This window comes from Schistocerca gregaria, chromosome 1 (assembly GCF_023897955.1).
Source record: "Schistocerca gregaria isolate iqSchGreg1 chromosome 1, iqSchGreg1.2, whole genome shotgun sequence".
Classification (NCBI taxonomy): Eukaryota; Metazoa; Arthropoda; class Insecta; order Orthoptera; family Acrididae; genus Schistocerca; species Schistocerca gregaria.
This window is the reverse complement of record NC_064920.1, coordinates 181,864,644-181,884,715: the sequence shown is the minus strand read 5'-3', so window position 1 is coordinate 181,884,715 and position 20,072 is coordinate 181,864,644.

Genomic DNA, 20,072 nt, shown 5'->3' with positions numbered 1-20,072 from the left:
CACTCACGTCCAATCACATGTCCACTAGTCAAAGTGTACACCCCTGTAATGTTGTTTAATGAGGAGATCTCAAGTTTCTGAATCTTTCTGATATCTGCATCTACTGAAAACATTGTGCATTTTTGTGGTTTTTCAACTAATTAACTTTTCGTCCAGGTTTGGCACCTCTGCTTTTCTGTCAGATATGTGTACTGTTTGCATGATCCTGTATTTTAGGGGAGAGGTCTTTTGTTCTAAATTACTTATTTTCTCAACTGTGAGGACCAGTGTCGTTCAGTAGTTTGTATGTACTTCATGTTGCATGAGGTTTGCATCTTTATTGTTCAATAGGTCCCATGTGGACATTATTAGCAGCCTACGAATACATCTTTACGAATCTCTACCATACCCCCACTCAAATGTGTTAATTTGAACCACCAAACCACAATTTGTTGTTTGAGTTACATCTTGGCTCGCTGGACATACAATATTCCTTCCTCCATGTAGGGACTGCTCCACCTCCACATCTCTACCCACTGGTAGGATTGCCTCGTTGCTACTTGGTGGACATACAATATTCCTTGCCCCATGTTTCGATCTCCAGGGTTGGAAAAGTTCTCAACTGTAATGGGACCGACGATGGAGACGACTTGCAGATCTGGATATCCTCTCCAAGTACATGAGTAGAAGGTGACATTGGGTCCGATACAACAACTTCGTCCATTGTGTTAACAAAGGAGGGGACTCACTAGCATCGCACAGTGGAAAACGCGCACTGCAGGTGACAGACGATGGGACTGTGGGAGGGGGAGCTTTGTGGTTGGAGGGACTGGATCAGCCTCCAGGTTCCTTCCCAGTCTCCTTCAGGACTCTGTTGTTGTCTCTGAAACAACCATGAGCGCTCTGCAGATTTTGATTGTCATTACATGCGTTCAACATCACAGTAGATTTTGTACAAGCGTTTCGTAGCCATCTTCGCGATTTGCATTCTATATCTGAAATGACTCCCCCATGAACCATGGACCTTGCCGTTGGTGAGGAGGCTTGCGTGCCTCAGCGATACAGATAGCCGTACCGTAGGTGCCACCACAACGGAGGGGTATCTGTTGAGAGGTCAGACAAACGTGTGGTTCCTGAAGAGGGGCAGCAGCCTTTCCGGTAGTTGCAAGGGCAACATTCTGCATGATTGACTGATCTGGCCTTGTAACAATAACCAAAACGTCCTTGCTGTGCTGGTACTGCGAACGGCTGAAAGCAAGGGGAAACTACGAGGGCATGCAGCTTTACTGTATGGTTAAATGATGATGGCGTCCTCTTGGGTAAAATATTCCGGAGGTAAAAAAATCCCCCATTCGGATCTCTGGGCGGGGACTACTCAAGAGGATATCGTTATCACGAGAAAGAAAACTGGCGTTCTACGGATCGGAGCGTGGAATGTCAGATCCATTAATCGGCCAGGTAGGTTAGAAAATTTAAAAAGGGAAATGGATAGGTTAAAGTTAGATATAGTAGGAATTAGTGAAGTACGGTGGCGGGAGGAACAAGACTTCTGGTCAGGTGACTACAGGGTTATAAACACAAAATCAAATAGGGGTAATGCAGGAGTAGGTTTAATAATGAATAGGAATGCGGGTAAGCTACCACAAACAGCATAGTGAACACATTGTTGTGGCCAAGATAGATACGAAGCCCACGCCTACTACAGTAGTACAAGTTTATATGCCAACTAGCTCTGCAGATGACGAAGAAATTGAACAAATCTATGATGAAATAAAAGAAATTATTCAGATAGTGAAGGGTGGCGAAAATTTAATAGTCATGGGTGACTGGAATTCGATAGTAGTAAAAGGGAGAGAAGGAAACGTAGTAGGTGAATGTGGATTGGGGCTAAGAAATGAAAGAGGAAGCCACCTGGTAGAATTTTGCACAGAGTACAACTTCTTCATAGCTAACACTTGGTTCAAGAATCATAAAAGAAGGCTGTATACATGGAAGAACCCTGGAGATACTGACAGGTTTCAGACAGATTATCTAATGGTAAGACAGAGAATTAGGAACCAGGTTTTAAATTGTAAGACATTTCCAGGGGCAGCTATTGGTTATGACCCGTAGATTAAAACTGAAGAAACTGCAAAAAGGTGGGAATTTAAGGAGATGGGACCTGGATAAACTGAAAGAACTAGAGGTTCTACAGAGTTTCAGGGATAGCATAAGGGAACAATTGACAGGAATGTGGGAAAGAAATACAGTAGAAGAAGAATGTGTAGCTCTGAGGGATGAAGAAGTGAAGGAAGCAGAGGATCAAGTAGGTAAAAAGACGAGGGCTAATAGAAATCCTTGGGTAACAGAAGATATATTGAATTTAATTGATGAAAGGAGAAAATATAAAAATGCAGTAAATGAAGTAGGCAAAAAGGAATGCAAACGTCTCAAAAATGAGATCGACAGGAAGTGCAAAATGGCAAAGCAGGGATGGATAGAGGACAAATGTAAGGATGTAGAGGCTTATCTCACTAGGGGTAAAATAAATACTGCCTGCAGGAAAATTAAAGAGACCTTTGGAGATAAGAGAACCACTTGCATGAAGATCAAGAACTCAGTTGGAAACCCAGTTCTAAGCAAAGAAAGGAAAGCAGAAAGGTGGAAGGAGTATATAGATGGTCTATACAAGGGCGATGTACTTGAGGACAATTTTATGAAAATGGAAGAGGATGTAGATGAATGTGAAATGGGAGATACGATACTGCGTGAAGAGTTTGACAGAGCACTGAAAGACCTAAGTCGAAACAAGGCCCTCGGAGTAGACAACATTACATTGGAACTACTGACGGCCTTGGGAGAGCCAGTCCTGACAAAACTCTACCAACTGGTGAGCAAGATGTATGAAACAGGCGAAATACCCTCAGACTTCAAGGAGAATATAATAATTCCAATCCCAAAGAAAGCAGGTGTTGACAGATGTGAAAATTACCGAACTATCAGTTTAAAAAGTCACAGCTCCAAAATACTGACGCGGATTCTTTACAAAAGAATGGAAAACCTAGTAGAAGCCGACCTCGGTGTAGATCAGTTTTGATTCCGTAGAAATGTTTGTACACGTGAGGTAATACTGACCCTACGACTTATCTTAGAAGCTAGATTAAGGAAGGGCAAACCTACGTTTCTAGCATTTGTAGACTTAGAGAAAGCTTTTGACAATGTTGACGGGAATACTCTCTTTCAAATTCTGAAAGTGGCAGGGGTAAAATACAGGGAGCGAAAGGCTATTTACAATTTGTACAGAAACCAGATGGCAGTTATAAGAGTCGAGAGGCATGAAAGGGAAGATAATAGTCGAGAGGCATGAAAGGGAAGCAGTAGTTGCGAAGGGAGTGAGACAGGGCTGTAGCCTATCCCCGATGTTATTAAATCTGTATATTGAGCAAGCAGTGAAGGAAACAAAAGAAAAGTTCGGAGTAGGTATTAAAATCCATGGAGAAGAAATAAAAACTTTGAGGTTCGCCGATGACATTGTAGTTGTGTCAGAGGCAGGAAAGGACTTGAAAGACCAGCTGAACGGAATGGACAGTGTCTTGAGGGTGTAAGATGAACATCAACAAAAGCAGAACGAGGATAATGGAAGGTAGTCGAATTAAGACGGGTGATGCTGAGGGAATTAGATTAGGAAATGAGACACTTAAAGTAGTAAAGGAGTCTTGCTATTTGGGGAGCAAAATAACTGATGATGGTCGAAGTAGAGAGGATATAAAATGTAGACTGGCAATGGCTCTGAGCACTATGCGACTTATCTTCTGAGGTCATCAGTCACCTAGAACTTAGAACTACTTAAACCTACCTAAGGACATCACACACGTTCATGCCCGAGGCAGGATTCGAACCTGCGACCGTAGTGGTCGCTTGGCTCCAGAGTGTAGCGCCTAGAACCGAGCGGCCACTCCGGCCGGCAGACTGGCAATTGCAAGGAAAGCGTTTCTGAAGAAGAAAAATTTGTTAACATCGAGTATAGATTTAAGTGTCAGGAAGTCATTTCTGAAAGTAGTTGTATGGAGTGTAGCGATGTATGGAAGTGAAACATGGACGATAAATATTTTGGACAAGAAGAGAATAGAAGCTTTTGAAATGTGGTGCTACAGAAGAATGCTGAAGATTAGATGGGTAGATCACATAACTAAAGAGGAAGTATTGAATAGGATTGGGGAGAAGAGAAGTTTGTGGCACAACTTGACTAGAAGAAGAGATCGATTGGTAGGACATGGTCTGAGGCATCAAGGGATCACCAATTCAGTATTGGAAGGCAGCGTGGAGGGTAAAAATCGTAGAGGGAGACCAAGAGATGAATACACTAAGCAGATTCAGAAGGATGTAGGTTGCGGTAGGTACTGGTAGACGAAGAGGCTTGCACAGGATAGAGTAGCATGGATAGCTGCATCAGACCAGTCTCAGGACTGAAGACCACAACAACAACATCTGAAATGAACTTGACTTCAAGTCTTAAGAGATAAATACGAGGTCATTTCGGTTGTTTGCAAGTGTCACAGTTCGTATGCTATTATCTGTTATGGACGGTTGACGCGAGCATATTGTAGCACTTCTACATTTTTGGTACTATTATGCAGCACTAATGTGAAATAATTTACTTAATTTTTGTGTAAGTCTTTGTCCGCTGTTACTGCGATTTCTTCCTACTAAATGGAAATCAGAGCATTAAGATGGGGTATAGTTGCAATTGAAATGTGCCTGAGGACATTATATCGAAAACTGAAAATTTAATAACTCCAGGACAAAGATTTGCATCAACTCAGGGAAAGAAAAATGATTAATGATTGTAAATAAAACAAAGAATAAAGAACATGTGTTTCGTATGCCGCCACTGAGACTTCCTAAGCTAGCAGTGGATTATAAAGCATGGAGCACGACAAGTATGAGAAGACCTAGGAAGAGGTTGTGAGACCGATACTGGCCCTAGAGTTGTAGAATAAGAGGAAAAACGGAGAAGATATTAAGCTTGTTTATCTGATTCATCATGTTATTGAATTGCTTGACTGCTCATGAGGTTAACGCTAAACGCGTAGAATACGTGTAGTACTGTTATTAGAAACAAAGATCAAACTTTGTATCGTGAGGGAGAAAAAATGGAAGTGACGTCAGCGGTGGAACTCATAAACTGTCTTTTTCTGTACATACTGTGTTCGCAACTCTCCGCTTCTTTCTTCCATTTTGCTTAGTCTGTGAATGGTGCATCACATTAGGTTATGTTTTATTGTGGACACTTTAAGTCTTTCATTCATCAGATATTGAGTGCTGTTTCAACATAGGTGGTCAACGTGTACTTGCACTGCGACGTGTCTTGTGATCTGGCTGGTTACGGCGAATCTGCTACTGTTGCGCCCCCTCATAAAGTTTTTCTGGAAGAGAGAGGGGTTGGCGGAGGGTTGGCAGCGTGGCACGCAGGTCACTTATTGCAGCTGCGCTGTCTGGAAATACTGTACCTTGGTAGGTGGGTGTGCCGTTGGAAGTACACGATTCCGGGCTCGCTGCATTAGCTGGATTTGTGAGTCCTCTGCCTTGCCCCTTACTACGGCAGCGAACTCCAGGGCCGATGGGAGCAACGACTTGTAAAAGGTCCATATCCTACATTCCTACATATCAACATGTAGAAATGAAGGTCAAGCTTAGAGTCTCAATGCGAAGTGAGAGTGGAGCTTTTTGAAAAGAACTATCAAATGGTTCAAAATGGCTCTGAGCACTATGGGACTTAACTACTGTGATCATCAGTCCCCTAGAACTTAGAACTACTTAAACCTAACTAACCTAATGACATCACACACATCCATGCCCGAGGCAGGATTCGAACCTGCGACCGTAGCAGTCGCGCGGTTCCGGACTCCTCATTCAGCAGGACAGCGGTTCAAATCAGCGTCGGGCGATCGATATTAAGGTTCTCCGTAATTTCCCTGGATTGCTTCAGGCAACTGTTGGTGCGGTTCCTTTGAAAGGGTACGGTCAGTTTCTATCCGCAACATATCCTACTCCTGTTGTGTCTGTGACTGCATTGTCGCCGTGAGTGCATCAAACCCTAACCGTTCTCCCACTTCCCCTGCTCAGAGATGAGAGCCATAGCTTTTTCCAGTACAAATCTATCCCATGTTAATTGTAGGTTACTTCAAGCCATATGAGTCGTAAAAGCGTTTAAATCCTTCAATTATTTTAGTAGCGTGCAGTTTCAATTCCAAGATACGAGCACAAAGCCGATACTTGGTGGCAGTAAACGTTTCTTTTTCAGTCTGGCATGAGAGACGGAAGATGCAGTTATAGTAAAGACGAAGAGTTCGTGTGAGCAAAATCTCCAAGGTAGTAGGGAGTCCGAAAGTGGGGCTTTTTTTATCTAATAATGTCTACTTCCCTGTCACTGATGTAGCACTTCATTTATTAAGACAGTTTCACTGTACCATGTAATTTTTGTCTGTTTGTCTGTGTGTGTGTGTGTGTGTTTGAATGTGTGCGGAATCTTTCTGTCGTTTGGGCACATTTAACACTGGAGATATGATCGCTAACAACGAGCGCCTATTGCCATTTAAGATACCGCCGTTATTCCAAACGACCCCTTCTTCACCCTCATATTATCCTGCAATGAACCGTGAGGGGGCAGTACGACTGAGTGGAGAACGTTTATGACGTTCTTAGCTCCTGCAATAGCATACGTGGTGTTTCACGTCGTTTACGGCACAATTGTTTAAGAGGTGAGAGTGATTATAAACTCCAGCAGCTGCGAAACTATCTCTTTTGTACGTGAGTGATTTCTGAAATTGCGTTCTTCATGAAAATAATGCTATCTATACAGGCAGCTATTTAACAAGTAAAGTTATTATTCCCCCTTGCCGTCGACAATAGACGGCGGTGGATCTGGTGACGATAAAACACTTGATTCTTGTACAGCACGAGCAAAGTACAGTTCGCCAACCTTATTTAGTGTATACATCTACATTTACACTCTGAAACCCAGCATGAGGTGCATGGCAGAGGGTACATCCCAATAAACCTGTTATTAGGGATTCTTCCTGCTCCTTTCGCGTATGGAGCGTCAGAAAATCAATTGTTTGGATGCCTCTGTGTGTGTGTGTGGTAATTATTCTAATGACTCCTATGTGAGCGATACACTTAAGCAATATTCTAGGGTGGGTCGCCCAAGTGATTTGTAGGCAATTTCCTTTGCAGACTAACTGCACTTCCCCAGTATACTAACAATAAACCGAAGTCTGCCATGTGCTTTACCCATGACGAGATTATGTGATCATTCCTGTTCATGTCCATACAGAGTATTACACGCAGGTACTTGTACAAGTTGGCCAAATCCAACTGTGACTCATTGATATTATGGTCATAAGATGCTACATAATTTTAGCTTTGTGAAGTGCACAATTTTACATTTATGAACAGTTAAAGCAAGTTGCCAGTCTTTGCACCACTTTGTAATATTATCACGATATGCCTGAATATTTATGCAGCTTGTTTCAGATAGTATTTCATTATAGATAACTCCTCCATCTGCAAAAAGTCTGATGTTACTATTAACATTCGCTGCACGATTATTAAGAGACCATGTACAGGTCGCAACACATTTCCCTGCGGTACACCTGAAGTTACTTCTACATCTGACGATGACTCTCCGTCCAAGGCAACATGCTGTGTCCTCCCTACCATAATGTCCTCAATCTAGTCTTAATTTCATTTGGCGCCTCATGTGATCGAACTTTTGACAATAAGCGTGTATGTGGTACTGAGTCAAACGCTTTCCAGAAATCAAAAGACACTGCATCTGCCTGACTGCCTTGATCTTTAAGGCGAATAATGTTTTGAACAAGTCGCAGTGAATACTTATTCCTGTCATTCCCAAAGGCGGCTAGTGCTCTGTTTACAATGACACTATTATCACAGGTCAATTATTTATACAGCTCATTTCACTCAATGCTCACTAACTAGCTGTAGTGGTTTTGACGGACGATTGGTTATCGGCAGTCCTTAAATCGATTCGACATTCCTTAAATGTGGCCAATGGCTGCGCAGAACGTTCTAGGAGTCAACATTTTCATAAGACTCTTACCGGAGCTGTGCTCACGGATACCATGGTTTAGAAATATGAAAAGTTTCTTTCGTGATTTAATTAGATTTAAATATCCTTACGAAATTGAAAATAGTTATCGAAAGGAGACACTTCAAGAATTTTGTGGAACTGGCTTTCTTTGATTAACAGAATGGTAAAATCATTTAAATACAGTGTTTTACTTTCAATATTTTCTGTTAAGTTAGTCTCCTTTGTTAAATTGCATGTTTTCGATTCTATAGACCATACTCTAACGCTTGTAAAAATGTTTTGCAAACAAGATTGTAGGATTTCGTTAGAAAATGCAGATTCAATTTAAAAAATAAATGTGTAACGGTAAAGCGGTGAACACGCCTGACCGTTGCGTCATCAACCGTACAGTCTGTAACTCAGTTTGAACAGCCGAATATTATATTTTTGTATTCCATTTTGGTGTTAACAAAGACTGACATAAAAGCAGTTTTAGCTCGCAACAATGGTTATTATTCAGTTGGTGTATAAGTTCGCAGAGCTTTTTCCTAAGTTTAATGAAAACGACAGATACATATAACAGACTCTTCATTCATTGATAACAAAATATTCTCCTTTACTATTTATAGCAATCTGCAAACGCTGAGGTAACTTTTCGATTCCACGACTGTAGAAATCACGTGGAGCCCTGTTCGGAGCGCTTTTTAATCCGGAAAGGAACTTCCTTAAAGATTGCTCGATAGAGAGCGGAAAGGGGGAATATATGAGGGCGCAAAATCAGGCGAATAAGGTGGGTGCAGAATGACTTCCCAATCCAACTCCCGTATAGTATTTTTTGTCACATTAGCAGAATACGAGCGGGCTTTATCGTGGAGCAACATTACTTCACGCAGTCTCCCCGGTAGTTATTCTTGGATTGCATCTTCAAGACGTCAAAGTTGTTGACAATAAATGTCAGCAGTGATGATTACACCTCGGGGAAGCAATTCTAAGTACACCACGCGGTCGCTTTTCCACTGAATGCTTAACATTATCTTTTATGGATGCGCCTAGGACTTTGTACGCAGAGTTTCTGCTTTGTTTGGATTCAGCCATTTCTTTCGTTTCCTAATTTAGCACAAAGCAACACGTATCGTCACAAGTAACGATACAGGATAGGATTTTAACTTAGAGCATGCGGTATCCATACAACCGATTTTTGAACCTTCCCCATTACGTGAAAATGTCGCAGATGGTGGAATGATCACAATTCATCACATTTGCCAGTTCTCGATTATACTGACGTGGACATGGTGGATTAAATCATTTAAACGGTCATTATCTGACCACGAAAGTCTTCTTGAACGTGGAGAGTCGCTAATGTCGAAACCGTCCTCCTTAAAACGAGAAAACCACTTTCTTGCCATTCTCTGTCCAATGGCATTATCCCCATACACGACGCAAACTTCCTGGCTGCCTCCGGTTTCTCCATTTGGCATTCCGTTTTCCGGCATCGACACCTCCGCTCACTATCTCCAGATGACAAAAATGACAATATGTAAACTCAAATAGCAACAGTGAACTACAAATACAAAATGGCAATCGGTGAATAAAGCCATAGCAAACGGAATAGCAACATGCAAAACAAAAACGCTACGAACTTACGCACCAACCTAATATTTCAAATAGCAACAACTACATAACACTTTTCTATTCGGCATGCTGAAAGGTAAGAAGGACAATTACGAATCAATCTCGGAGCATTGATGATTGTCACACATAATTTTTTAAAATATAAAAGCTGGTTTCTATTGTATCGCAATAGCACTTGCTATGCGTCCATAATAAGACACTACAATAACGTAATGAATACAGAGTGCTCCACAATCAGTGGGGTACATATGAGAATCGTTATGAATTTATGTACTCGTTCGCCGTCACATAACATAGGCCCTAGCGCTATATCGCTCCCTTGAATGTTACCTCACTTACAACATTCAGTTTACTTTAACATCTAATTTCGATCGTTCTCAGCATATTAGAATACACAGTACATCGTAGATATTTGTTTTGCCTTGGATTTCTGTAGCTCATGGAATGTTATTTAAATAGAGTTTCGTGGAGGTGCTTCAGCACTATGTAAGCTTGGCCGTACATTTTTACTTTAAATTTTATGACAAACTTGGTCGTTTTTAAATAAGATGATTAAGGATTGTACAGCTTCAGTAAAGTCTGGACAGTTATTGCAAAACTGGGGAATACATTTAACGTTTTGCCTCCTATTTAGGAGTAGTCCAAAGAAAACCCGGAACTCAAGACCCGTACGGCGCCTTCAGACGCTGTATTTTCTACAGTTTTCACCTTATATAAGATACTGTCGATAAAATTCTTCTGGGCTGTTGACCGCGTTGTCACTACTGCTATCGGATCGCCACATTGTTTACCGTGACTCGTCACTCCATACAACGTTTTTCAACTGTTCAGTCGTCCAGTGTTTACGCTCCTTAACCAAGCGAGGCGTCATTTGGCATATACCGGCGTGATGTGTGGCTTGAGAGCAGCCGCTCGGTCATGCAATTCTAGTTTTCTCACCTTTCGCTTTTCATAAAACTTGCAGTGGATCCTGATGGAGTATGGAATTCCTGTGTGATGGTGTGGATAGGTGTCTGCCTATTACACCTTCATCTATCAGCGGTCTCTGTCAGTCAACAGACGAGGTCAGCCTGTACGCTTTTGTGCTGTACGTGTCCCTTCACGTTTCCACTTCACTATCACATCTGAAACAGTGGACCTAGGGATGTGGAAATCTCGCGTACAGACGTATGACATAAGTGACACCCAATCACCTGACCACGCTCGAAGTCGGTGAGTTCCGCGGAGCGGCCTATTCTGCTCTCTCACGATGTCTTATGACTACTGAGACCGAAACTTCCTGGCAGATTAAAACTGTGTGCTCGACCGAGCACACAGTTTTAATCTGCCAGGAAGTTTCATATCAGCGCACACTCCGCTGCAGAGTGAAAATCTCATTCTGGACTACTGAGACCGCTGATATGGAGTACCTGGCAGTATGTGGCAGCATAATGCACCTAATATGAAATAAGTATGTTTTTGGGGGTGTCCGGATACTTCTGATCACACAGTGTATATAAACAGGCAACACCTATATAAGACAACAAGAGTCTGGCGGAGTTGTTACGTCGTTTACTGAAAACCATTCAACGAAACATAGTCGATACGGTCTTTCGGAGTCTTTTCGCAGTTCTTCAGTGTATGTTCTCCATCGCTGCGCTTGGGGTCGCAGCATTAAGAGAAGTGTCCTGGTGTTCATTCCATTCTTCTTTACCCAGGCAGTCGTTCGTTGCATTGGAGTTGACTTGCGTTTCACCGCACCTAGCCCGACCACCTTTTGTTTATTTTCAGTGTAACACCCGATAATGGGCATGTAATAGCCCGAAACCGGTCGAGGTCTAAGCACTGAAAAATTAAAGACCTTACAACTGAAGATGTGTTTTCAATTTCTATTTAAGGAAATGTGTTAAACATTCACGAAAGGAAATAGCTTACAAATCACCTCTTCGACCGATTCTTGAGTACTGTTTGTCAGTTTGCGCTCCTTATCAGGTAGAATTAACAATAGCGATAGGAAAGATCTGACGAAGAAAGGAGTGTTTCGTCTCGGGATCGTTTACTCGACCTGAGAGAGTTACAGGGATGCTCATCAAATTCCACTTGGTGGACACTGAAGAGAGGGGTTATACATCACGGAGAAGTTTACTGTTGAAAGTTGGAGAGATTATGTTCCAAGAAGAGTTTTTAGGGGAATCTAGTAAGACAATGATCATGTATGTAAAGAAAGCGATCATTAAGAGTTAGTTGTCGTATTCGGGAGGACAATGATTCAGACCCGCGTCCAGCCATCCTGATTTATGTTTTCCGTGATATCCCTAAATCACTTCAGGAAAATGCCGGGATTGTTCCTTTGGAAGGGCACGGCCGGCTTCCTTCCCCGTCCTTCCCCAACCCGATGGGACCGATGACCTCGATGTTTGTCCCCTCCCCTCCCCCCCCCCCCCCTGCCCAGATCAACCAACCAACCAAAAGGTAATGAATGATAGTTATGCAACACGCCAAACGTACATGTAACGTGGGTACGACCTAAACTGATCCAAGGTAGTAGCAAATCTACCGTCATCTACACTTACTTATGGTAGTCCATGACAGCCTACGGTAGTCTTACAACTCTATGCCTTGTCCAACTCGAGCTAAAAATGCTACCTTTCTTCTAAACGTTTGGCCATCTGGAAATTTCACTTGCATCATTTTCTTTTCTGGCCGAGTCCTGCATAAGCCGTGAATTTGGAAAGAATTAGTGATGACGAATAGGAGCAGTACCCTCGTGAGTCTGTGTAAGGCGAATAGTAGCGATTCACTTAACAAGCTACAGTGAGCCGAAGACGAAGCTCAACGTACAAGGTTCAATGCTAAGCGAATCGTTTCAGCTCCCTGCATCTGGATGCACATCCTCCCATGTGAAAAAGTCCTGAAGTATATTACTGAGACGGAAAATTTTGACGTTGACATCGTAGCTCGCTTTGTCTCGTAAAGAACAAGCTGCCAGTCTGCATCTGCAACAAAATGATTCAAATGGCTCTGAGCACTATGCGACTTAATTTCTGAGGTCATCAGTCGCCTAGAACTTAGAACTAATTAAACCTAACTAAACTAAAGACATCACATACATCCACGCCCGAGGCAGGATTCTAACCTGCGATCGCTCGGCTCCAGACTGTAGCGCCTAGAACCGCACGGCCACCCCGGCCGGTCATCTGCAACACCTCACCATGTCAGTTCCTGTGAGCACTACATATTCTGAAACTTCGGGGGAGATTAGAACTGTATGCTGGACCTAGAATCGAATTCGTGTTCTTTACCTTTCACGGACAAGTGCTCTGTCGACTGAGCTACCCAAGTACGACTGACGATCCGTTCACACTGCTGTACTTTCGCCAGTATCTTGTCTCCTAACTTCCAAACTTCGCAGAAATTCTCCTACGAAACTATAAACACTGGAAGAAAGGATATTACGGGGACATGGCTTAGCCACAGCCTGGGCCATGTTTTCAGAAATAGATTTGACTTTGCAGCTGCGGGATGTCACGACTTAATCAGGATGTAATTTAGGCAATCGTTGGGTCTTCCACAAGAGCCTGGATCATGAAACAATTTCGCAACAGTGTCAGTGACCTCTTTGCACATGTCATGAAGTCTGTAAGGTAGAAGATGAGGTACAGAGGGAAGTAAAGGTCTGAGGGTGGTTCGTAAGTCGTGCTTGGGTAGTTCAGACGACAGAGCAATTGCCCGCGGAAGGCAAAGGTCTCGATTTAGAGTCCCGTCCGGCACACAATTTTAATCTGCCAGGAAGTTTCACACCATAGCACACTCCGCTGCAGAGTGAAAATTTCATTCTGGTAACATCCCCCAGGCTGTCGGAAAGCCATGTCTCCGCAATGTCCTTTCTTCCAGGAGTGCTAGTTCAGCATGTTTCGCAGGAGAGCTTCCATAAAGTTTGGAAGGTTAGGAGACGAGGTACTGGTGGAATTGAAGCTGTGAGTTAGTTAGTTAGTTAGTTCCGCGTTCCATTGATCAATAGCACGGAAAACCGTTATGATGTGGAACGTGTCAAATGCACAAGGAATGCGCACGGGAAAGAAGTTTTTTTGTTCACATTATAGTGTTATACTCAAATATTTCTAATATCTATCCCATTCCCTTAAATGGCACAAAATGCATATATTATATCTCCAGACTTATTTACTCATATTCGAGAATTCATATATAGTGTAGAAGGAGTTGTGAAGGAGGTATGATTTCAATTTGTTTTTGAAACCATTACTGCTGTCTGTCATACATTTTATTTCATCTGGTAATTTATCAAAAAGTTTTATAGCAACATATTTTACCCCTTTCTGTGCCAAAGACTGGTTAAGTAAAGGATAGTGTATGTCTTTCTTTTTATTGGTATTGTAATCATGAATGTCGCTGTTGATTTTAAACTGGTCCACGTTGTAAACTGGTCCATGTTGTTGAGAAAAAATTTCATTACTGAGTAAATGTGCTGTGAAGCAGTTGTAAGAATTCATAACCTTTTAAAGAGATGCCTACAAGATGTGCGACTATGAACCCCACACATTATTCTAACTACTTTCTTTTGAGCAGTGAATACCTTTTGCCTAAGTGTTGAGTTGCCCCAGAATATTGTTCCGTATGACATCAGAGAGTGGAAGTACGCAAAGTATGTTAGCTTACTACATCTTCAGAATTGGCAATTATTCTGATTGCAAAAGTTGCTGAACTTAGTCGCTTTAGGAGATCCAAAATTAGAATTTTCCAATTAAGATTTTCGTCTATATGCACTTAAAAACTTAGTATGCTCTTCCCTGGCTACTTACTTCTTTTCATGTGTTATGTTAATGAAGGAAGTTTTTCAGCAGAAAATTGGATGTACTGGGTTATTTCAAAATTCAGAGCATGCCCATTCGCAGAAAACCCATTAATAACTTTTCCAAAGACCTTATTTGTATCATTTTCTATTGGACTTTGTGGTGTGTGTACTGTAAGACCTTCAATACACACACCATCAGATTATTTGACTTGTCACTCTAACGAAGTAGGCGAGTATCAGGGATATGTCTCGTGGTCTTATCGTGGCATGTTTATCTTCTGTCGTTAGGTCAGACGATAGAAAACCCACTGGTACGCTTAGAGTAGCAGATTGATGGTGACCAACTTTAAACAGAACTTGTTTAATTTTCACACACATTTATTAAAATAATAACAAGCATAAACATTAAGTCATTTGATTCTGGATGCTGTTTACAATTGACAATATGCAGTTCCTTTGGTATTGGTACGTTCATCTTGTTCTCACACACATCTCTGATACTTGACAAAAGTGTCTATACATTTATCTTCATGGCTATGTACAGGAATGGGGTAATCTTATTAGGCGCAAACTGAAACGTGACTATAGACTGGTACAGACAAATGTAGAACTCATACAGACTGGTACAGACTAATGCAGACTGGTGCAGACAAATGCAGACTCACTAATTGGAGGTCTGTACACGCTTTATAAAACCTCGCACGTTCATGTATCACTGCGTGAGTGTGATCCGCGAGGAGAAAAGGTTCTACGTTAGCAGCAATCTCATTGGCTGCGTTACATATTAATACGTGGATCGGCAGAAACAGAATTTGGTCCGTCTCTATGGCAGCGCCATCTCGTAGTGCCGAGACAGACGAGCGCAGCGACTGCGCTGTTGTGCTTAGCGCGATGCGCTCTAGTGGGAAAGTTGTATACGCGCTGACTACGCGGACCTATGTACACAACAGACGTTCTTTTATTCGATTAATAATTATGCATGTATCATCAGCAAACAGTGTCAGTTCAGCATCTTGTTTCACATATCTACATCTACATCTACATTTATACTCCGCAAGCCACCCAACGGTGTGTGGCGGAGGGCACTTTACATGCCACTGTCATTACCTCCCTTTTCTGTTCCAGTCGCGTATGGTTCGCTGGAAGATCAACTGCCGGTAAGCCTCCGTGTGTGCTCGAATCTCTCTAATTTTACATTCGTGATCTCCTCGGGAGGTATAAGTAGGGGGAGGCAATATATTCGATACCTCGTCCAGAAACGGACCCTCTCGAAACCTGGCGAGCAAGCTACACCGAAATGCAGAGCGCCTCTCTTGCAGAGTCTGCCACTTGAGTTTGCTAAACATCTCCATAACGCTATCACGCTTACCAAATAACCCTGTGACGAAACGCGCCGCTCTTCTTTGGATCTTCTCTATCTCCTCTGTCAAATCGATATGGTACGGGTCCCACACTGATGAGCAATACTCAAGTATGGGTCTAACGAGTGTTCTGTAAGCCAGCTCCTTTGTTGATGGACTACATTTTTTAAGAACTCTGTATATGAATCTCAACCTGGTACCCGCCTTACCAACAATTAATTTTATATGCTCATTCCAATTCAAATCGTTCTGCACGCATACTCCCAGATATTTTACAGAAGTAACTGCTACCAGTGTTTGTTCCGCTATCACATAATCATACAAAAAAGGGTCCTTCTTTCTATGTATTCGCAATACATTACATTTGTCTATGTTAAGGGTCAGTTGCCACTCCCTGCACCAAGTGCCTATCCGCTGCAGATCTTCCTGAATTTCGCTACAATTTTCTAATGCTGCAACTTCTCTCTATACTACAGCATCATCTGCGAAAAGCCGTATGGAACTTCTGACACTATCTGCTAGGTCATTTATATACACTCCTGGAAATTGAAATAAGAACACCGTGAATTCATTGTCCCAGGAAGGGGAAACTTTATTGACACATTCCTGGGGTCAGATACATCACATGATCACACTGACAGAACCACAGGCACATAGTCACAGGCAACAGAGCATGCAGAATGTCGGCACTAGTACAGTGTATATCCACCTTTCGCAGCAATGCAGACTGCTATTCTCCCATGGAGACGATCGTAGAGATGCTGGATGTAGTCCTGTGGAACGGCTTGCCATGCCATTTCCACCTGGCGCCTCAGTTGGACCAGCGTTCGTGCTTGACGTGCAGACCGCGTGAGACGACGCTTCATCCAGTCCCAAACATGCTCAATGGGGGACAGATCCGGAGATCTTGCTGGCCAGGGTAGTTGACTTACACCTTCTAGAGCACATTGGGTGGCAAGGGATACATGCGGACGTGCATTGTCCTGTTGGAACAGCAAGTTCCCTTGCCGGTCTAGGAATGGTAGAACGATGGGTTCGATGACGGTTTGGATGTACCGTGCACTATTCAGTGTCCCCTCGACGATCACCAGAGGTGTACGGTCAGTGTAGGAGATCGCTCCCCACACCATGATGCCGGGTGTTGGCCCTGTGTGCCTCGGTCGTATGCAGTCCTGATTGTGGCGCTCACTTGCACGGCGCCAAACACGCATACGACCATAATTGGCACCAAGGCAGAAGCGACTCTGATCGCTGAAGGCGACACGTCTCCATTCGTCCCTCCATTCACGCCTGTCGCCACACCACTGGAGGCGGGCTGCACGATGTTGGGGCGTGATCGGAAGACGGCCTAACGGTGTGCGGGACCGTAGCCCAGCTTCATGGAGACGGTTGCGAATGGTCCTCGCCGATACCCCAGGAGCAACAGTGTCCCTAATTTGCTGGGAAGTGGCGGTGCGGTCCCCTACGGCACTGCATAGGATCCTACGGTCTTGGCGTGCATCCGTGCGTCGCTGCGGTCCGGTCCCAGGTCGACGGGCACGTGCACCTTCCGCCGACGACTGGCGACAACATCGATGTACTGTGGAGACCTCACGCCCCACGTGTTGAGCAATTCGGCGGTACGTCCACCCGGCCTCCCGCATGCCCACTATACGCCCTCGCTCAAAGTCCGTCAATACGGTTCACGTTCACGCTGTCGCGGCATGCTACCAGTGTTAAAGACTGCGATGGAGCTCCGTATGGCACGGCAAACTGGCTGACACTGACGGCGGCGGTGCACAAATGCTGCGCAGCTAGCGCCATTCGACGGCCAACACCGCGGTTCCTGGTGTGTCCGCTGTGCGGTGCGTGTGATCATTGCTTGTACAGCCCTCTCGCAGTGTCCGGAGCAAGTATGGTGGGTCTGACACACCGGTGTCAATGTGTTCTTTTTTCCATTTCCAGGAGTGTATATTGTGAAAAGAAATGGTCGCATAACACTCCCCTGTGGCACGGCAGAGGTTAATTTAACGTCTGTAGACGTCTCTCCATTGATAACAACATGCTGTGTTCTGTTTGCTAAAAACTCTTCAATCCAGCCACACAGCTGGTGTGATATTCCGTAGGCTCTTACTTTGTTTATCAGGCGACAGTGCGGAACTGTATCGAACGCCTTCCGGAAGTCAAGGAAAATAGCATCTGCCTGGGAGCCTGCATCTATTATTTTCTCATGAACAAATAAGAAGGGAGGTCATTCACATATATCAAGAACAGGAGGGGACCCATCATCGAACCTTGTGGAGGGCAGGGCGTGAGTCGTGCTCGAGTAGCTCAGTCGGTGGAGGACTTGCTCACACAGTTTCAGTCTGCCAAGAGGTTTCGTACCAGCGCACACTGTACTGTAAAGTGAAAGTCTCATTGTATCCCCAATGGGCGAAACATGACGCAGCCTGGGCGCGCCCCCTCGCTTAAACGGTCCCTCGGGCAGGGAGGCAGGCAGGCCGGACGCGCATCTGGCATTCAGCGTGCAGGCCCGGGCTGTCGTGGGCAGCGGCGGTTAATATTTCGGCCGGTAATGGGAGGCGTGAGAGCGGCGCCGTAAGCAGGGCATAGCGATGCGTGCTAGCGTCGCCGGTGAGCGGCCGTAATGGCGGCTCATTACCACGGCGGGGCACTCAATCAGCGCTAACCGGCCGACGACGCCTCGGCCCGCGCCGTTTGACACCTGCGCCGCGAACACCGGCCGCAGGATCAAGGCCGCTCGCTCGCATTCCTGCTGCGGCCGCAGCCGCCGCTCCACCCCTGCGACTCCTACACTGCTGCACAGGCACTGTGCGGCCAGATCCAGTGTTCGAGTCTCCCAAGATACATCGGGTGGTTATCGTTAAACTGATGCGGAAGAGGCCGAGCCGATTAGTGTTTAACGTCCCGTCGACAACGATGTCATTAGATACGGAGCACGAAGTCGGATTATGGAAGGATGGAGAAAAGAAAAAGCGGCGGTCCCCTGTCGAAGGAACCATGCCGCATTTACCTTAGGCGATTTAGGGAAATCGCGGTAAACTTATACTTGAGTACTGCTCATCAGTGTGGAATCCGTACCAGGTCGTGTTGACAGAGGAGATAGAGAAGATCCAAAGAAGAGCGGCGCATTTCGTCACAGGGTTATTTAGTAAGCGTGATAGCGCTACGGAGATGTTTAGCAAACTCAAGTGGCAGACTCTGCAAGAGAGGCGCTCTGTATCGCGGTGTAGCTTGCTGTCCAGGTTTCGAGAGGGTGCGTTTCTGGATGAGGTATCGAATATATTGCTTTCCCCTACTTATACCTCCCGTGGAGCAGATTCGAGTGCTCACGGAGGCTTTCCGGCAGTCGTTCTTCCCGCGAACCATACGCGACTGGAACAGGAAAGGGAGGTAATGACAACGGCACGTAAAGTGCCCTCCGCCACACACTGTTGGGTAGCTTGCGGAGTATAAATGTAGATGTAAAAATCAGGATGACTATACGAGGGTTTGAATCGTCGTCCTCCCGAATGCGAGTCCAGTGTACTAACCACTGCGCTATCCTGTGGGCTGTATACATCGCAGATAGCTGAAACATCGCAGGTCCGTTCATTAATCGGTGCGTTCGCGGCAGATGGTGAAGAAAACCAGGTGAAAATATGGCGCTGTTAATAGAATATGGCGTCGGCGAAGGAAAAGGGGTGCAATGGTTAAATACACTATAACAGTGATTCTGGCACGTTTGTTAAGATATGGCCACAATGAATCGCTCAGGATCGGTCCTTTACATTCAGACAATAGTGCATCAAGTTATCTAACAAACTTGGGTCAACAGTAAATCTACTTCGCAAGATTTCTATGAGCAGATGGGTGCGAAAGCTAATACTCTACCCTCTGCTGCATTCGCTGCTGTGTATACTGCTGGAGAATATATCGCTCCTGCGTGGGAAACCAGCGCCCACACAACAAATAGTGATATGCAACTTAAAATCAATGAAAGTTACCGCTGATACTGTCAGTTATATTCCCAGTCAGTGCCTGCCTCGCTTAGCTAACATTGTTCCGCGAGATCTAAGGAGGAAAGCAGCTAAGATAAACGTGGCCAGAAAGATTGCTTCCATTAAGAACTTTCCCTTTTACGATGCCCTACAGAATCCAGCAACAATGTCTCAAATCACGCAAACCACCGTGGGTTGATGATCTCTACAATGGCAACAATGCTGGAACGAACATCCATCCAATTAGTCCAGTCAAA